This window comes from Saimiri boliviensis, chromosome X (assembly GCF_048565385.1).
Source record: "Saimiri boliviensis isolate mSaiBol1 chromosome X, mSaiBol1.pri, whole genome shotgun sequence".
NCBI lineage: Eukaryota > Metazoa > Chordata > Mammalia > Primates > Cebidae > Saimiri > Saimiri boliviensis.
The window spans coordinates 62,351,630-62,370,723 of NC_133470.1; the positions used below are offsets into that span (position 1 = coordinate 62,351,630).

General features: G+C 40.3%; 1 pseudogene; it reads left to right on the plus strand.

Moving 5' to 3' along the window:
• Positions 1–237: 237 nt before the first annotated feature.
• On the plus strand, positions 238–8,711 carry LOC120366616 (serine palmitoyltransferase 1-like; annotated as a pseudogene).
• Positions 8,712–19,094: the final 10,383 nt, after the last annotated feature.

Below are 19,094 nucleotides of genomic sequence, written 5' to 3' on the forward strand. Positions count from 1 at the left end.
TACCATGATGTCCAGCAAGCTAAGAAACATTGACTTGAAATTTTTGCTGCCAGCACAGCAGTCTGAAGTTGACCTAGGAAAATCAAGTTTGGTGTTGGGTGGCACGTCTGCCATTGCTGAGGATTGAGTAGGCTGTTTTCCCCTGACACTGCTAAGAAGGCCGAGAGATGTGGACTGGTGGAATTCACTGCAGAGAAGCAGTGACTGTGGCCAGTCTGCATTTCTAGTTTCCTCCACATGGAGCAGGGCATCACTGAAGAAAAGGTAACAGCCCCAGTCGGGGGCTTACAGATAAACTCCCATCTCCTTGGGACAGATCACCAGGGGGAAGGGGTGGCTGTGGGTGCAGCTTCAGTTGATTTAATTGTTCCTGCCTGCTGGCTCTGAAAAAAGCAGCTAATCTTGACAAGGGGGATTCTTCCAGCACAGTGCATGAGCTCTGCTAAGGGACAGAATGTCTCTTCAAGTGGGTTCCTGACCCCCATGCCTCCTGACTGAAAGATACCTCCCACCAGAGGTCAACTGACACCTCATAAAGAACAGCTCTGAGTGGCATCATGCTGGTGTCACTCTGTGATGAAGCTTCCAAAGGAAGAAGCAGGCAGCAATTTTTGCTGTTCTACAGCCTCCACTGGTGATACCCAAGTGAACAGGGTCTGCAGTGGACCTCCAGCAAACTGCAGGTTTTTTTCCCTCTTTTTGTAGGTTACAAAAGAAGAGGTACCTGTTAGAAGAAAAACTAACAAGCAGAAAGCAACAGCATCAACATCAATATAAAGGACCCCCACAAAGAAAACCCATCCAAAAGTCATCAGCCTCAAAGATCAAAGGTAGATAAATACATGAAGATGAGGGAAAAAAACAGGGCAAAAACATTGAAAATTCTGAAAATCATGTTTCTCCTCCAAACAATAGCAACTCCTCTCCAGCAGGGGCAAAAAAACAAACAAAGAATGAGGTTGATGAATTGACAGAAGTAGGCTTCAGAAGGTAGGTAATAACAATCTCTGAGATAAAGGAGCATGTTCTAACCCAATGCAAGGAAGCTAAGAACCTTGATAAAAGGTTACAGGAACTGCTAACTATAATAACCAGTTTATAGAGGAACATAAATGACTTAATGGAGCTGAAAAACCCAGCACAAGAACTTTGTGACACATACACAAGTATCAATAACTGAATTGATTAGGCAGAAGAAAGGATATCAGAGACTGAAGCTCAACTTACTGAAATGAAGCATGATGACAAGATTAGAGAAAAAAAGAATAAAAAGGAACAAACAAAATCTTCAAAAAATACGAGACTATGTGAAAAGACCAAACCTATGTTTGATTGGTGTACCTGAAAGAGATGAGAAGAATGAAACCAAGTTGGAAAACACACTTCAGGATATTATCCAGGAGAATTTTCCCAACCTAGCAGTACAGGCCAACCTTCAAATTCAGGAAATACAGAGAACAAAATAAGATACTCCTCAAGAAGAGCAACCCCAAGACATATTAGCATTAAGTTCTTCAAGGTTGAAATAAAAAAAAATAATAATAATAAGGGCAGCCAGAGAGAATGGTCAGGTTATCTACAAATGGAAAGACCATCAGACTAACAGTGGATCTCTGCAAAATTCCTGCATGCCAGAAGAGAGTGGGGACCAATATTCAACATTTTTAAGAAAAGAATGGACTTTATCCAGAGGAGGGATACAAGATGGCTGATTAGGAGCAGCTCAGGATTGCAGCTGCCAGCAAAAGCACAGAGGGTGAGTGGATGCCGCATTTACAGATGGATTTTTATTGCCCACAGACCAGGAAATTCCCAGGCAGAGGAGCCCCATGGGTTGCCAGTGCGGCTGTTTTGGCTGGCGCAGTTGTTTTTGCTGGCATGGCTGTTTTGCCGGTGCCCCAGCGCAGCAGTTCTCCATAAAAATACACGGGTCTGGGCACCGTTTTAGCTGATGATTGGAGCTCCTGGGATGCAGAGGTGCCCATTTATCTGATTAAAAAGGGGACTGAAACAGGGAGCCAGGCCAGGAGATTCCTGGGCAAAGAAGTGCCACGAATCTTGATACGGATGTTTCAGCCAGCACAGTGGGTCATGTCCCAGGAAATCACACAGATCCTGGCACCTTTTCAACAGGCGACTGGAGTACCTGGGAGAGACCCAACTGTTCAACTAACAAAACAAAAAAAAAAGGAACCTGAGGCAGGGAGCCAAGTGATCAGGCTCAGCTGGTCCCACTCCCACAAAAAAACAGCAATCAGAAACGCTTTGGATTGAGAGTGTAACAGCAAGCACAGCTGAACCCAAGACAGTCCAGCTCTGTGGGGGAGGGGCGTCCACCATTACCAAGGCAGTCCACTACTACAGAGGTAGTTTGCCATTGCTGAGGCAACCCACCATTGCCGAGGCAGACCGCAATTATGGAGAGAGTTCACCATAATAAAGGTGAACCACCATTGCCGAGGCAGTTCTAACTATACCCGTATAAACAGGAATGCAGGGAAGCTCAGAGAGCAGCTGTGTGGAGCCCACAGCAGTTCAGCAAAGCCTCTGCAGGTGGACAGTGAATAGGCTGCCTCCTCATTGGGCAGGACAGTCCTGAGAAAAGGCAGCAGGACAACAGAAACTCAAAAATAAAGCCATAACTCCTTGGGACAGAGCACTTGGGAAAAAAAAGGGGGGGGAAGGGTGTATATGAGTTCTGCTGCAGCAGACTTAAACGTACCTGTACAACAGCTCTGAATGAACGATGGAGCCCACAGCTCAGCACTTGAGCTCCTATAAAGGGCAGAATGTCTCCTCAAGCAGCTCCCTGACCCCCATATATCCAAAGAGTCACCTCATAAAGGAGAGCTCACACTGACATCTGGCAGGTATCCTTCTGGGACAAAGATAGCAGAAGAAGAAACTGGCAGCAACCCTTACTGTTCTGCAGCTGCTGCAGGTGATCCCCAGGCAAGCAGGGCCTGGAGTGGACCTCAGCAGTCCTACAGCAGAGGGACCATACTGTTAGAAGGAAAACTAAGAAACAGAAAGAAATAACTTTATCATCAACAAACTGGATGTCCACTCAGAGACCCAATCTGAAAGTCAACAACTACAAAGATGACAGGTGAATAAATCCACAAAGATGGGAAGAAACCAGTACAAAAAGGATGAAAACACCAGAAACCAGAACACCTCTCCTCCTACAAGGGATCACAACTTCTCACCAGAAAGGGAACAAGGCTGGATGGAGAATGACTGTGATGAATTGACAGAATCAGGCTTCAGAAGGTGGCTAATAAACTTCCATGAGCTTAAAGAACATGTTCTAACCCAATGCAAAGAAACTAAGAACCTTGAAAAAAGATTTGATGAAATGCTAACGAGAATAAACAACTTAGAGAGAAATATAAATGAATTGATGGAGCTGAAAAACACAATGTGAGAACTTCGTGAAGCATACACAAGTTTCAACAGCTGAATTGACCAAGCAGAAGAAAGGATATGAGAGGTCGAATATCAACTCAATGAAATAAAACGAGGAGGCAAGATTAGAGAAAAAAAGGGTAAAAAGGAATGAACAAAGTCTCCAAGAAATATGGAACTATGTGAAAAGACCTAATCTACGTTTGATAGGTGTAACTGAATGTGACAGAGAGAATGAATCCAAGCTGGAAAATACTCTTCAGGATATTATTCAAGAAAACTTCTCCAACCTAGGAAGGCAGGCCAATATTCAAGTCCAGGAAACAGAGAACACCACAAAGATATTCCTCAAGAAGAGCAACCCCAAGGCACATAATCATCAGATTCACCAGGGTTGAAATGAAGAAGAAAATGCTAAGGGCAGCCAGAGAGAAAGGTTGGGTCACTCAAAAGGGAAGCCCTTCAGACCTCTCAGCAGAAACCCTACAAGCCAGAAGAGAGTAGGAACCAATATTCAACATCTTTAAAAAAAAGAATCTTCCACCCAGAATTTCATATCCAGCCAAACTAAGCTTCACAAGTAAAGGAAAAAATAAAATCCTTTGTGAACAAGCAAGTACTCAGAGATTTCATCACCTCCAGGCCTGCTTTACAAGAGCTCCTGAAAGAGGCACTAAACATAGAAAGGAACAATCTGTACCAGCCACTCCAAAAAACATACCAAATGGTAAAGAGCATTGACACATTGAAGAAACTGCATCAACTAATGGGCAAACAACTAGCTAGCATCAAAATGGCAGGATCAAATTCATACATAACAATATTAATCCTAAATATAAATGGACTAAATGCCCCAATCAAAAGACACAGACTGGCAAATTGGATAAAGAGCCACAACCCATTGGTGTGCTGTATCCAGGAAACCAATCTCACATGCAAGGATACACAAAGGCTTTAAATAAAGGGATGGAGGAAGATTTACCAAGCAAATGCAGAGCAAAAAAAAGCAGGAGTTGCAATTCTCGTCTCTGATAAAATAGACTTTAAACCAACGAAGATCTAAAGAGAAAAGGAAGGACAGTATATAATAATAAAACGATCACTGCAACAAGAAGAGCTAACAATCTTAAATATATACGCACCCAATACAGGAGCACCCAGATACATAAGGCAAGTTTTTAGTGACTTACAAAGAGACCTAGACTCCCACACAATAATAGTGGGAGACTTTAACACCCCATTGTCAATGTTAGACAGATCAACGAGACAGAAAATTAACAAGGATATCCAGGACTTGAACTCAGACCTGGACCAGCAAACTTAATAAACATTTACAGAACTCTCCACTTCAAATCCACAGAATATACATTCTTCTCAGCACCACATCACACCTACACTAAAACTGACCATGTAATTGGAAGTATATCACTCCTCAGCAAATGCAAAAGAATGAAAATCATAACAAAGAGACTCTCAGACCAGTGCAATCAAGTTAGAACTCAGAATTGAGAAACTAACTCAGAACTGCACAGCTACATGGAAACTGAACAACCAGCTCTTGAATGTTGATTGGATAAACAATGAAATGAAGGCAGAAATAAAGATGTTCTTTGAAACCAACGAGAACAATGACACAACATACCAGAATCTCTTGGACACATTTAAAGCAGTATCTATAGGAAAATATATAGCAATAAATGCCCACATGAGAAGCAAGGGAAGATCTAAAATCAACACGCTATCATCAACATTGAAAGAGGTAGAGGAGCAAGATCAAAAAACTCAAAACCTAGCAGAAGACAAGAAATAACTAAGATCAGAGCAGCACTGAAGGAGATAGAAACACAAAATACCCTTCCAAAAAATCAATAAATCCAGGAGGTGTTTTTTCGAAAGATCAACAAAATAGACCACTAGCTACATTAATAATAAAAAAGAAAAGAGAGAATAATCAAATGGAGGCAATAAAAAATGATAAAAGTGATATCACCACAGATTCCACAGAAATGCAAACAATCATCAGAGATTATTACAAACAACTCTATGCACATAAACTAGCAAACCTGGAAGAAACTGATAAATTTCTGGACACTTGCATCCTCCCAAGCCTAAACCAGGAAGAAGTCAAAACCCTGAATAGACCAATAACAAGGTCTTAAGTTGAGGCAGCAATTAAGAGCCTACCACCCAAAAAAAGCCCAGGTCCAGATGGGTTCACAGCCAAATTCTACCAGACATACAATGAGGAGCTGGTACCATTCCTTCTGAAACTCTTTCAAACAATCCAGAAAAAGGGAATCCTTCCCAAAGCATTTTAAGAGACCAACATCATCCTGATACCAAAACCCAGCAGAGACTCATCAAGAAAAGAAAACTTCAAGCCAATATCCATGATAAACATAAATGCAAAAATCTTCAATAATATAGTGGTAAACTGATTGCAACAGTACATCAAAAAGCTTATTCACCATGATCAAGTAGGCTTCATCCCAGGGATGCAAGGCTGGTTCAACATAACACAAGTCTATAAACGTAATTCACCACAAAACAGAACCAAAGACAAAAAACGCATGATTATCTCAATTGATGCAGAGAAGGACTTTGACAAAATTCAACAGCCCTTTAGGCTAAACACCCTCAATAAACTAGGTATTGATGGAATGTATCTCAAAATAACAAAAGCTATTTACAACAAACCAACAGCCAATATCATACTGAATGGGAAAAACTGGAAGCATTCCCTTTGAAATCTAGCACTAGACTAGGATGCCCTCTCTCATCACTCCTATTCAATATACTATTGGAAGTTCTAGCCAGAGCAATCAGGCAAGAAAAAGAAATAAAGGGTATTCAAATAAGAAAGGAGGAAGTCAAATTGTCTCTATTTGCATGATTGTATATCTAGAATAGGACATGATTGTATATCTGGAAGACCCCATCATCTCAGCCCAAAATCTCCTGAAACTGATAACCAACTTCAGCAAAGTCTCAGGATGCAAAATCAATGTGCAAAAATTACAAGCATTTCTATACACCAATAACAGACTTAAATAGAGCCAAATAAAGAACAAACTGCCATTCACAATTGCTACAGAGAATAAAATACCTAGGAATACAATTAACAAGGAACATAAAGGATCTTCAAAGAGAACTGCAAACCACCACTCAACAAAATAAGAGAGGACACAAACGGATGGAGAAACATTCCATGTTCATGGTTAGGAAGAATCGATATCATGAAAATGGCCATACTGCCCAAAGTAATTTATAGATTCAATGCTATCCCCATCAAGCTACCAAGGACCTTCTTCACAGAACTGGAAAAAAAAAAAAACAAAAACAAAAAAACAAACAAACAAAAAAAACACCTTAAACTTCATATGGAATGAAAAGAGAGCCCACATAGCCAAGTCAAGGCATCACACTACCAGACTTCAAACTATACTACAAGGTTGCAGTAATCAAAACAGCATGGTACTGGTAACAAAACAGAGATATAGACCAATGGAACAGAACAGAGCCCTCGGAAGCAACACCACACATCTACAACCGTCGGATCTTTGACAAACCTGACAAAAACAAGCAATGGGGAAAGGATTCCCTGTTTAATAAATGGTGTTGGGAAAACTGGCTAGCCATGTGCAGAAAGCAGAAACTGGACCCCTTCCTGACACCTTACACTAAAATTAACTCCAGATGGATTAAAGACTTTAACATAAGACCTAACATCGTAAAAACCCTAGAAGAAAATCTAGGCAAAACCATTCAGGACACAGGCGTAGGAAGGACTTCATTACCAAAACACCAAAAGCACTGGCAACAAAAGCCAAAATAGACAAATGGTACTTAAACAAGCTCCACAGCTTCTGCACAGCAAAAGAGTCACTAGAGAGAATCAGCAACCAACAGAATGGGAAAAAAATTTTGCAGTCTACCCATCTGACAAAAGGCTGATATCCAGAATTTACAAAGAACTAAAACAGATTTACAAGAAAAAAAAACAAACAAGCCCATTCAAAAGTGGGCAAAGGATAATAGAATGGCAGTCATTAAAAAATCTGGATTCAACAAATGCTGGAGAGGTTGTGGAGAAATAGGAACACTTTTACACTGCTGGTGGGAGTGTAAATTAGTTCAACCATTGTGGAAGACAATGTGGTGATTCCTCAAGGACCTAGACATAGAAATTCCATTTGACCTAGCAATCCCATTACTGGGTATATATCCAAAGGTTTGGAAATTGTTCTACTATAAGTACACATGCACACAAATGTTCACTGAAGCACTGTTCACAATAGCAAAGACCTGGAACCAACCCAAATGCCTATCGATGATAGACTGGACAGAAAAAAATGTGGCATATATACACCATGAAATATTATGCAGCCATCAAAAACAATGAGTTCGTGTCCTTTGTAGGGATATGGATGAACCCGGAAACCATCATTCTCAGCAAAGTGACACAAGAACAGAAAATCAAACACCACATGTTCTCACTCTTAGGTTAAGTTAAAATACAAATACAAAGCAAGAATCTTCCTGGAGGAATGCCTTTCATTTGGAGTCCTAGGAGAGCATGGCCGAGGAGTCACTGAACACTATGGAATCAATACTGATGATACTGATCTTATCAGTGCCAACATGGAGAATGCACTTGCTTCTATTGGAGGTTTCTGCTGTGGTGGGTCTTCTGTAATTGACCATCAGTGACTTTCCGGCCAGGGATACTGCTTTTCAGCTTCATTACCTCCCCTGTTAGCTGCTGCAGCAATTGAGGCCCTCAACATCATGGAAGAGAATCCAGGTATTTTTGCAGCGTTGCAGGAAAAGTGCAGACAAATTCACAAAGCTTTGCAAGGCATTTCTGGACTAAAAGTGATGGAGGAATCCTTTTCTCCAGCCTTTCACCTACAACTGGAAGAGAGCACTGGATCTCGTGAGCAAGACATCAGACTGCTTCAGGAAATTGTAGATCAAAGCCGGGATTTCACCATCTTGGCCAGGCTGGTCTCGAACTCCTGACCGCATGATCCGCCCACTTTGACCTCCCAAAGTTCTGGGATTACAGGTGTGAGCCACCGCACCTGGCCCTGAAGTATATTGTTAAGTGGCTTTCAGCATCATACACTCAGCAGTGCATAAACAAAAATATTGCATTAACCATGGCATGCTACTTGGAGAAAGAAGAGAAGTGCCTGTCTCCTCCCACCACTCGGGTTGTGGTTACAGTGGAACAAACAGAGGAAGAACTGGAGAGAGCTGCATCCACCATCAAGGAGGTGGCCCAGGTCATCCTACTCTAGGCTGAGTCTCAAGACTGTGGGTTCCTGCCACACAGCACGCGGACAGGACTCACCACTCCCATGGGCCAAGGAGGGGCCTGAAGGAGAGCAAGAGCATGTGGATCTTCTATAGGATTGTTACCAAATGGTGCCAATGGGGACCAATTGGTGAAGATGAGAAGGATGCTTATTTTTTTAAAAAAAAAGAAAACACATCCAAAAGCCCAGGAACTAATTTTTTTAAGAGGAAAACTAACGACAGTATATAACTGATATTTAAATTGTGCATTTAGTACTATTTAAATGTTTTACTATACTAGTATTTTGTATTCTTTTGTTTTGGTTTAAAACTGATTCAGTTTCTCTGCCCTCCCTTCTAATAGTAATGACTCAATAAGCACTCTTTAACTCCTTAATATTTCATTAAAAAATGACTGCAGCAGATCTACAAGAAAAAAACAAACAAGCCCATTCAAAAATGGGCAAAGGATATGAACAGATACTTTACAAAAGAAGACATACGGGAGGCCAACAAACATATGAAAAAATGCTCATCATCACTGGTCATCAGAGAAATGCAAATCAAAACCACATTGAGATACCATCTCACACCAGTTAGAATGGCGATCATTAAAAAATCGGGAAACAACAGATGCTGGAGAGGATGTGGAGAAATAGGAACACTTTTACACTGTTGGTGGGAATGTAAATTAATTCAACCATTGTGGAAGACAGTGTGGCAATTCCTCAAGGACCAAAAAATAGAAATCCCATTTGACCCAGCAATCCCATTACTGGGTATATATCCAAAGGATTATAAATCATTCTACTACAAAGACACATGCACACAAATGTTCATTGCAGCACTGTTTACAATAGCAAAGACCTGGAACCAACCCAAATGCCCAAAGATGATAGGCTGGATAGGGAAAATGTGGTACATATACACCATGGAATATTAGGCAGCCATCAAAAACGATGAGTTCACGTCATTTGTAGGGACATGGATGAACCTGGAAACCATTATTCTCAGCAAACTGACACAAGAGCAGAAAATCAAACACTGTATATTCTCGCTCATAGGCGGGTGTTGAACAATGAGAACACATGGACACAGGGAGGGGAGCACTACACACTGGGTTCCGTTTGGGGGAAATGGGGGAGGGGCGGGGGGGTGGGGAGGTGGGAAGAGATAGCATAGGGAGAAATGACAGATACAGGTGAGGGGACGGAAGGAAGCAAAGCACACTGCCATGTGTGTACCTATGCAACAATCTTGCATGTTCATCACATGTACCCCAAAACCTAAAATGCAATAAAAAAAAAAAATGACTGCAGCATTAAAGCTTAGAAGAACACTTCAATATATGTGGTACAAATTTATTATCTAATTAAACCACATATTTTTCAGTCTTTGTCATGTGAATCTAAATGGTGGCTAAAAGGAACACTTTTTGTGTGATTAATATAAACTTTGCATTGTATTTGAATCCTGGAGCTTTTATACACACTAAATATTGATGTCACACCATTTCCAATCTCAGCATCTCTAACCAGAAAATATTCATTATACTTCCTAAGTGAGCAGTAATTTAACTCAGAAGCTATTTTATTTTAATACAATTGACCTTTCTTTACATTTTTTTTTTCTTTGAGACGGAATTTCGCTCTTGTTACCCAGGCTGGAGTGCAATGGCATGATCTCGGCTCACCACAACTTCCACCTCCTGAGTTCAGGCAATTCTCCTGCCTCAGCCTCCTGAATAGCTGGGATTACAGGCACGCGCCACCATGCCCAGCTAATTTTTTGTGTTTTTAGTAGAGACGGGGTTTCACCATGTTGACCAGGATGGTCTCAATCTCTCGACCTCGTGATCCACCCAACTTGGCCTCCCAAAGTGCTGGGATTACAGGCGTGAGTCACCGCACCCAGCCCTCTTTACATTTCTTATGTGGTCACCTCTAATCTGTTTTAGGAAGAGGGTTGGTTATTATGTTGATCCCAGAATACAAATCATATAAGGAAAAAGAGAATTTTTCTTTTCCACTTACAAATTTCAGATCTCTATAAAAGATGAGAAAGCACTAAAAATACCATTTCTAAGCTGTACTTTGCCTGTTTTTTCTCTAGCAAACCAGGTTACATGGTGTAAAGGTTTGTTATATGTGCCACAAGATAGCATATAAATATTATGCCATCATTCCTTCTCTTGTTAAAGGTAGAATAAAATTGTCATTTTTATAATCTATGCTCATAGTACTCAAATGGTTTTCAACATCTTTTTAAATAACATGTATTTTTTGAATGTTCAGTTTCTATTTTGCTTGAGGTATTTTGTACATATGTGCCTTGTGATTGCTGCTGCTTTAAAGGATAAAGTACTCTTTGGTGGGTGAGTCTGTTTTGTTTTGTTTTATTTTTTAATTAAATAAACCTACATTTCTGATTAAAGAAAAAAAAGGAAAGAAAAGAGTGTTCAACCTAGAATTTCATATCCAGCCATATCTCCTTCATAAGCAAAGGAGAAATAAAATCCTTTCCAGACAAGCAAATGCTGAGAAATTTTGTCACCACCAGGCCTGCCTTACAAAATCTCCTGAAGGAAGCAATTAATATAGAAAGGAAAATCTGGTACCAGCCACTGCAAAAACACAGCAAAATATAAACACCAATGACACTATGAAGAAACTGCAACAAATAGTGTACAAAATAATCAGGGAGGATCTTGATTACAGAATCAAATTCACACATAACAATATAAACCTTAAATGTAAATGGGCTAAATGGCCCTATTAAAAGACATAGACTGCCAAATTGGATAAATAGTCAAGACCCATTGGCGTGCTATATTTAGGAGACCCATCTTACATGCCAAGACACACATAGCCTCAAAATAAAAGGATGGAGGAATATTTACCAAGCAAATGGAAAGCAAAAAGAATCAGGGGTTGCAATCTTAGTCTCTGATAAAACAGACTTTAAACTAATGAACATCAAAAAAGAGAAAGAAGGTATTACATAACTATAAAGGGATCAATGCAACAAGAAAAGCTAACTATTCTAAATATATATGCACCCAATACAACAATACAGGAACACCTAGATTCATAAAACAAGTTATCAGAGACCTACAAAGAGACGTAGACTCCCATAAACTAATAGTGGGAAACATTAACACCCCACTGTCAATATTAGACAGATCAACAAGAAAAAAAAAATTAACAAGGATATTTAGAACTTGAACTCAGCTCTGGAGCAAGCAGAACTAATAGACATCTACAGAACTCTCCACCCCAAATTAATAGAATATATATTCTTCTCAGTGCCATACAGCATTTATTCTAAAATCAATCACATGCTTGAAAGTAAAACACTCCTCAGCAAATGCAAAAGAGTGAAAATCATAAAAAAGTCCCTCAGACCACAATCAAATAAGAACTCAGGATTAAGAAACTCACTCAACACTGCACAACTACATGAAAATTCAACAACCTGCTTCTGAATGACTACTGGGTAAATAACAAAATGAAGACAGGTATCAAGAAGTTATTTGAAACCAATGAGAACAAAGAGACAACGTACCAGAATCTCTGGGACACAGCTAAAGCAATGTTAAGAGGAAAATTTATACACTAAATGACCACATCAGAAAGCTGGAAAGATCTAAAATTGACACCCTAACATGGCAATTAAAAGAACTAGAGAAGCAAGAGCAAAAAAATTCAGGAGCTAGCAGAAGAGAAGAAATGACTAAGATCAAAGAAGAACTGAAGAATATAGAGACATGAAAACCTCGTCCAAAAATTAATAAATCCAGGTGCTGGTTTTTAGAAAATATTAACCAAATTGATAGACCACTAGCTACGATAAACAAGGAAAGACAGAAGAATCAAATAGACAGAATAAAAATGATAAGGGGGATATCACCACTTACCCCATAAAAATACAAACTAACATTAGAGAATGCTATAAAAACCTTTACACAAATAAACATCCTCCCAAGACTGAACGAGGAAGATGTGGAATCTGTGAAAAGACTATAACAAGTTCTGAAATTGAAGCAGTAATTAATGAAATGACACCCAAATTCTACCATAAGTACAAAGAGGAGCTGGTACCATTCCTTCTGAAACTATTTCAAACAATGGAAAAAGAGGGATTCCTCACCAATTCATTTTAAGAGGCCAGCATCATCCTGACACCAAAACCTAACAGAAACACAAGAGAAAAAGAAAATTTCAGGGCAATATCCCTGACAAATATTGATGCAAATTTCTCAATAAAATACTGGCAAACTAAATCCAGCAGCACATCAAAAAGCTTATCCACGAAAATCAAGTCAGCTCATCCCTGGGATGCAAGGCTGGTTTAACATACACAAATACATAAACATAATCCATCACATAAACAGAGAAAATGACAAAAACCACACGATTATCTTAATACATGCAGAAAAGGCCTTTGACAAAATTCAACCTACAGACACTCCTTCATGCTAAAAACTCTTCATAAACTAGTTATTCATGGAACATCTGAAAATAATAAGAGCTGTTTATGAGAAACCCACAGCCAATATCATGCTGAAAAAGCAAAAGCAGCAAGCATTCCCTGTGAAACCTGGCACAAGACAATCATACCCTCTCTCATCATTCCTATTTAACATAGTATTGGAAGTGCTGGCCAGGGCAATCAGTTAAGAAAAAGAAATAAGGGGTATTCAAATAGGAATAGAGGGGGTCCAATTGTCTCTTTGCAGAAGACATGATTGGATATTTAGAAAACCCTTTCATCTCAGCCCAAAATCTCCTTAAGATAATAAGCAACCACCAAGCATGGTAGTTTATGCCTGTAATTCCAGCACTTTGGGAGGCTGAGGAAGGTGGAGCACCTGAGGTTGGGAGTTTGAGACCATCCTAATCAATATAGAGAAAACCCATACTACTAAAAATTCTAAATTAGCCAGGCGTGGTGACACTTGCCTGTAATCCCAGCTACTTGGGAGGCTGAGGCAGAGGTTGCAGTGAGCTGAGATGGTGCCATTGCCCTCCAGCCTGGGCAACAAGAGTAAAATTCCATCGCAAAAAAAAAAAAAAAAAAAAAAATGATAAGCAACTTCACCAAAGTCTCAGGATACCAAATCAATGTGCAAAAATTACAAGCATTCTTATACACTAATAATAAACAAGCATAGAGCCAAATCATGAGTGAACTCCCATTCACAATTGCTACAAAGATAATAAAATACCTAGGAATACAATTTACAAGGGATATAAAGAACATCTTCAAGGAGAACTACACATCACTTCTCAAGGAAATAACAGACGACACAAGCAAATGGAAAAACATCTCATGCCTATGGATAGGAAGAATCAATATTGCAAAAATGGCCAAACCAATCAAAGTAATTTATAGATTCAAGGCTATTCCCATTAAGCTACCATTGACTTTCTTTGCAGAATGAGAAAAAACTACATTAAATTTTATATGAAACCAAGAAGGAGCTCATATAGCCAAGACTAACCTAAGGAAAAAGAACAAAGCTGCAGGCATCATGTGACCTGACTTCAAAGTATACTCTAAGGCTACAGTAACAAAGACAGCATGGTACTGGTACCAAAACAGACATACAGACAATTTGGACCAAACAGAGACATCAGAAATAACACCACACATCTACAATCATCTGATCTTCAACAAACATGACAAAAACAAACAATGGAGAAAGAATTCCCCATTAAATTATGGTGCTGAAAAAACTGACTAGCCATATGCAGAAAACAGAAACTGGACCCCTTCCTTACACCTTATTCAAAAATTAACTCAAGCTGGATTACAGACTTAAATATGAATCCCAAAATCATAAAAACCCTGGAAGAAAACCTAGACAATACCATTCAGGACATAGGCATGGACAAAGACTTCATGACTAAAACACCAAAACCAATTTCAACAAAACCAAAATTGACAAAGGGATCTAATTAAATTAAAGAGTTTCTGCACAGCAAAAGAAACTATCATCAGAATGAATAGGCAACCTACAGAATGGGAGAAAATTTCTGCAATCTACTTATCTGACAAAGGTCTAATATCCAGAATCTATAAGGAATTTAAACAAATTGACAAGAAGAAAACAACCCCATCAAAAAGTGGGCTCAGGGTATGAACAGACATTTCTCTAAAGAAGACACTTATGCAGCCAACAAACATATGAAGATCAGCTCAACATCACTGTTCATTAGAGAAACACAAATCAAAACCACAGTGAGACACCATCTCACACCAGTTAGAATGTGGATTATTAAAAAGTCAGGAAACAACAGATGCTGGTGAGACTGTGGAGAAATAGGAATGTTTTTACACTGTTGGTGGGAGTGTAAATTAATTCAACCATAGTGGAAGACAGTGTGGCGATTCCTCAAGGACCTAGAACCAGAAATACCAGTTGACACTGCAATTCTATTAATGGGTATATATGAAAAGGATTATAAATCATTCTACTATAAAGACACATGCACATATATGTTTATTGCAGCACTATTTACAATAGCAAAGACTTGGAACCAACCCAAATGCTCATCAACGATAGCCTGAATAAAGAAAATGTGGCACATACACACCATGGAATACTATGCAGCCATAAAAAAGAATGAGGTCATGTCCTTTTCAGGGACATGGATGAAGCTGGAAGCCATCATTCTCAGGAAACTAACACAGGAACAGAAAACCAAACACCACATATACTCACTTATAAGTGGGATTTGAACAATGAGGACACATGGACACAGGGAGGAAAACATCAAACAATGGGGCCTGTCAGAGGGTGGGGTCTAAGTGGAGGGAGAGCATTAGGACAAATACAAATACCTTATGCATGCGGGGCTTAAAATCTAGATGACAGACTGTTAGGTGCAGCAAACCACTATGGCACATGTATATCTATGTAACAAACCCACCCATTCTGCACATGTATCCCAGAACTTAAAGTAAAATTAAAAATAAGAAAAATAATTCAAAAATTAAAGAAAATTCAAAGTATCGACCAAAGAAAATAGAGTGATATCTTTAAATTGTTGAAGGTCAAAAAACTGTTAATACAAAATTCTACATAATGTAAAATATCATTCAAAAGTGGAAATAAATTCTTTCTTAGAGAAACAAAACTGAGGAAATTCATTGCCAACAGATCCACCCTACAATAATATTAAAGGCAGCACATTGACAACCATCTGATCTTAGACAAAGTTGACAATAACAAGTCATAGAGAAGGAACTTTCTACTCAATAAATGATAGTGGGATAACTGACTACGCATATGCAGAAGATTGAACCTGATGCCTTATCTTCACCATATACAAAAATCAATGTGAAATAGATTACATACTTAAAAATGAGTCCTATACCTTCAAAAACTCTAGAAGGGAATCTAGAAAATACCATTCTGGACGTAGACCTTGGCACAGATTCTATAATGAAATGTCCAAAAGCAATTGCAACAAAACCAAAAGTAAACAAGTGAGACCTAAATAACTAAAGAGCTTCTGCCCAGCAAAAGAAACTTTGAACAGAGTAAACAGACAACCTACAGCATGAGAGAAATATTTACAAACTGGAACTTAACAAATTTACAACCAAAGAAACCCCAACTCCATTTAAGAAATGTTTAAAGGACATAAACAGATATTCCTCAAAATAAGACATACAAGTCGCCAATAAGCATATGAAACAATGTTCAATATCACTAATCATCACAGTAATATAAATCAAAACCACCATGAGATACCATCTCACACCAGTCATAATGGCTTTTATTAAAAAGTCAGAAAAGAGGATCCGACTTTCAAGATGGCCGCCTAAGAACAGCTCACGACTTCAGCTCCCAGTGAAAGTGCAGAGGGTGAGTGGACGCCGCATTTCCAGACGAACTCTTATTGCCCACAGACCAGGAGATACCCAGGCAGAGGGGTCGCCAGCGTCACAGTCCCAGCCGGTGCGCCTGTTTTGGCCCCCGCGGGGCTGATTCCGCCCGCGCGGCTGCTGTGACCACTCCCTGTTGCTGCCGTTCTCCGTACAAAAGCCAATGGTCTGGGAGCCCTCTTAGCTGGCGAGCAGAGCCCTGAGACGGCAGAATAGCCCATTCATCTGAAATAGCGAGCCAGGCCAGGAGATTCCTAGGCAAAAAATCCGCCAGGAGCCGGCGCCGCGGTTCGAGCCGACTCCGTGAGTCGCAGTACGGGAGATCCCGGCGCCTTTTCAACAAGCGACCGGAACGCGGGGTCGTTCAACTTAAAAGAAAAGACTCTGAGTCAGGGAGCCAGGTGATCAGGCTCGGTTGGTCCCACCCCTCCACCCCCAACAACAACGAAAACAAAAACAGTAATTGGAAACCCTCTGGGTTGAGCCCTCCAAACCAAGCACAGCTGAACCGGGACGGTCGGGCTCCGTGGGGGAGGGTCTTCCGCCATTACTGAGACTCTCCACCGCTAAGGAGGCAGGCTGCGGTTGCCGAGGCAACCCGCCGTTGCCGAGGCAACCTGCCACAACAGAGAGAGTCCGCCATAACAGAGGCGGGGCCACCATTGCCCAGACAGTTCTAACTACGCCCATATAAAAAGGACTACAGGGAAGAGCTCAGGGCAGCTGGGCGGAGCCCACAGCAGCTCAGCAAAGCCCCTGCGGGCAGGCAGAGGCTAGGCGTGCTGCTAGCTGGGCGGGTTCGACCTGAAAAAAAAAATCAAAAAAGGCAGTAGTGCAACGGAAACTCATAAAGCTCCAACTCCCTGGGACAGAGACAGACAACAGGTGGATAAACCCACAAAAATGGGTAGAAACCAGCGTAAAAAGGATGAAAACTCCCGAAACCAGAACACCTCTCCTCCTAAAAGTGACCACAACTCCTCACCAGCAAGGGAACCAGACCGGATGGAGAAGGAGGGTGATGAAATGACAGAATCAGACTTCAGAAGATGGGTAGTAAGAAACTACAATGAGCTAAAAGAACATGTTCTAACCCATCGCAAAGAAAATAGGAACCTTGAAAAAAGATTGGACGAACTGCTGACGAGAATGGACAGCATAGAGAGGAGAATAAGTGAATTGATGGAGCTGAAAAACGCAACACGAGAACTTCGTGAAGCATGCACAAGCTTCAACAGCCGAATTGACCAAGCAGAAGAAAGGATATCAGAGGTCGAAGATCAACTCAATGAAATAAAAAGAGAAGGCAAGAACAGAGAAAAAAGCGCAAAAAGGAATGAACAAAATCTTCAAGAAATGTGGGACTATGTGAAAAGACCTAATCTACGTCTGATAGGTGTACCTGAATGTGATGAAGAGAATGAATCCAAGCTGGAAAATACTCTTCAGGATATTATCCAGGAAAACTTCCCCAACCTAGCAAGGCAGACCAATATTCAAATCCAGGAAATACAGAGAACACCACAGAGATATTCCTCAAGAAGAGCAACCCCAAGGCACATAATCGTCAGATTCACCAGGGTTGAAATGAAAGAGAAAATGCTAAGGGCAGCCAGAGAGAAAGGTCGGGTTACCCACAAAGGGAAGCCCATTAGACTCACAGCAGACCTCTCCGCAGAAACCCTACAAGCCAGAAGAGACTGGGGGCCAATATTCAACATCCTTAAAGAAAAGAACTTTCAACCCAGAATCTCCTATCCAGCCAAACTCAGCTTCATAAGTGAAGGAAAAATAAAATCCTTTGTGAACAAGCAAGCACTCAGAGATTTCATCACCACCAAACCTGCTCTACAAGAACTCCTGAAAGAGGCTCTACACATATAAAGGAACAACCAGTACCAGCCACTCCAAAAACACACCAAATGGTAAAAAAGCATCAACACAATCAAGAATCTGCATCAACTAACCAACAAAACAGCCAGGTAGCATCAAAATGACAGCATCAAATTCACACATAACAATACTATCCCTAAATGTCAATGGACTAAATGCCCCAATCAAAAGACACAGACTGGCAAATTGGATAAAAAGCCAAAACCCATCAGTGTGCTGTATCCAGGAAACCCATCTTACATGCAAGGATACACAAAGGCTCAAAATAAAGGGATGGAGGAAGATCTACCAAGCAAATGGAGAGCAAAAAAAGGCAGGAGTTGCAATTCTCATCTCTGATAAAATAGACTTTAAAGCAACAAAGATCAAAAGAGACAAAGAAGGACATTACATAATGGTAAAAGGATCAATGCAACAAGAAGAGCTAACGATCCTAAATATATACGCACCCAATACAGGAGCACCCAGATACATAAGGCAAGTTCTTAATGACTTACAAAGAGACTTAGACTCCCACACAATAATAGTGGGAGACTTTAACACCCCATTGTCAATATTAGACAGATCAACCAGACAGAAAATCAACAAGGATATCC